The sequence below is a fragment of the Sarcophilus harrisii genome, chromosome 1 (assembly GCF_902635505.1).
Source record: "Sarcophilus harrisii chromosome 1, mSarHar1.11, whole genome shotgun sequence".
NCBI classification, from domain to species: Eukaryota; Metazoa; Chordata; class Mammalia; order Dasyuromorphia; family Dasyuridae; genus Sarcophilus; species Sarcophilus harrisii.
Genome location: NC_045426.1, coordinates 645,339,799 through 645,342,550, shown reverse-complemented (window position 1 = coordinate 645,342,550; position 2,752 = coordinate 645,339,799).

The following is a 2,752-nucleotide window of genomic DNA, read 5'->3' as shown; positions in this document are numbered from 1 at the left end:
ACTAGAAATAATTATGTTAATAATTTTTTATTGAAAAAAGGTGAGCAGGCAAAGGAGAAGAACCAGCCAAAGAAAGTTGCTATGGTAATAGGGAAGACCAGGGTGCATCTTCAGAGGAGGATATAGAAGTTAAAAAAAAGCTTCTCCTGCCCCCCCAAATAATGTTAAATAGTTATCTGCCCCCAAAAGACTTATAGAAGAACTAAAAAAAAAGACTTTAAAAATCAAATGAGAAAGATCAAGAAAAACTAAAAAAAATGAGAATAATCCAAGAAAAACAGGATTATGAAAAGAAAGTCAATGAACTAGAAAAGAAAATACAGTCTTAAAGTAGAAAATGACCCTGTGAAAGTCAGAATTGGGCAAGGAGAGATCAGTGAAGTTATAACAGACCAAGAAATAATAAAACAAAATATAGAGAATGAAAAAATTAGAAAAAGATCTGAAACATGGAAAACCTACAAGAAGAGAAAACTAGAATCATTGGACTATCTAAAAGCTATGACCAAAAGAACCCCTTGACACAATAATGCAAGAAATAAAACTGTCCTGAAGTGATAGAACAAGAGAGAAAAGTAGAAAACAGAAAAAAATAATCAATAAACATCTCCTAGTGATCCTACAAGTTGGTGGTTGTTATCCTTTGTTCTTGAAGAAGACCAATATAACATCACTATATTAGAGTCAAGTTAATGTGTCCTACTGGAGCTGATAAGACTAATATGTGCTCATAATTCTCTGTCACAGGTTGGACACAAATAGTCCCTATGAACATTTAGGATGGATTCTCCAACTTTGCACATCTTTTGTTTCTTCTGAGCTAGTTCATTTCTACTTTGCTCATAGAGCACAGCACCTTCTCTGATAAAAGCACATCGTGCTGGCTGATTCTGTGCCATTTTCTCTGAAGTCATACAATCATGTCTAAAGTTCTTGAGAGAGACCTTAAAAGTGTCCTTGTATTGCTTTCTATGACCACCTTATAAGCACTTGTCTTATATGAGTTCTCTGTAAAAGTCTTTTTGGCAAGTGTACATTTGACATTTGAACAAAGTGACCAGCCCAAAGGAATTGTGTTCTCTGCAATAGAGTTTAGTTTGAGAAAGGACCTCAGGATCTTATGCTGCTAGAGGATCTTCAGAATCTTCCTAAGACAATTCAAATGGAAGCTATTCAGTTTCCTGTCATGGTACTGGTATACTGTCTAGGTTTCACAGGCATCCAACAATGATGTCAGCACAATGGTTCTATAGACCTTCAGTTTGGTAATCAGTCTAATGCCTCTTTTCTCTCATACTTTCCTTCAGAGCCTCCCAAACACTGAGCTTGCCCTGCCAATGAGTGTGCCAACCCCATTATCAATGTATACATCCCTGGAAAGTATACAACCAAGATAAATGAACTTAACCACAGCATTCATGACTTATCCAGATCAAAGAGAAAATTTGCAAGCAATGACAAGAACAACAACAAAAACAATTCATATTTGTTGGTACTTCAATTAGAATTGCACAGGATATATCAGAGGGTACAATAAAAGACTGTAGGTCCTGGAATAGTGTATATTAATAATCAAAAGAATTAGGGTTTTGGCTGAAATTATTATATAGAGTAAAATTAAGCATAATATTAATTAATAAAAATAAAAATGGACATTCAATGAGCTGTCAGGTTTTCAGGATTTCATTTCAAACAAATCTGAACTCAATAGAAAATTTGACATGTAAAAGCCAACATCAAAAACTAATGTCAAGGGACTCAGTAAAGGCAAACTGTTTATGTTCTATATGTGGAAATGTAAACCATTTGTCTAAGATTAACATTAGTAATTGGGTACTCCAAAAGAAAGATTGGAGCAGAACTGAGTATGATGTGACTAAAAAGTAAAGCTGTCCAGGAAAAGGTAAAAATGGTAATTATGCCATATGAATCCTGAATAAATAAATATAATTAGGACTTCATTTTATGAAAAAAATATAAAAAATCCCCCAAAAGAAGAAAACCAAATGACTGAAATTAAAAATGAATAGGGTGAATATACGGCTAATAGTGAAACTAAGGCAATTAATTATAAAGAGTTATTTTGCCCATATTCAATCCTCCAAGGATCTCTTCCATGTCTGGTAGTCTAAGACTAGCATTAAATTCACACAGAATTATAAGCTTATCTTCTTTTGGCACATTGATGACAAGAGTTTCCAGGTCTTCATAAAATTTTTCTGTGCATCAGGGTTCATCATGGTAGGCGTACAGGCAGTAATGATGGTAACATGGCATTTTCCTGAAAGTGACAATTGCATTGTCATGAGCCTGTAATTCACTCCTTTTGGAAAGCATGTGAGCTCATTTACTAGATTAGTTTTAATTGCAAAACCAATACCAGCTTTATGGCTTTCTCTTTCACTGCAGCCACTTTAGAAAAATGTGTCCAGTTCCTTCTTCATTAAGCTGGCCTTCGTTTGCTAGCCTTGTTTCACTCAGGGTTCTTGTTTGGATGTCATACCTGTTGAGATCTCTCACAACTTGAATTGTCCTTTCAGGTCTACTAGATTTTATGTTGTCTGTAAGTGAATGAACTATTCTTCTGATAGACCCTGTAGAGTGCTCATTTTTCATTTGTCAGATTCTAAATTTCCCTATCATTTCTGTCAAACCAGTCTTGATGTTTGTGAATGTTCTGACCCAGATGAGCAATGTAGTGCTGTCCATCAAATCTCTAAAAACTGTCAATTACTTTTCTACTTCACTGTTG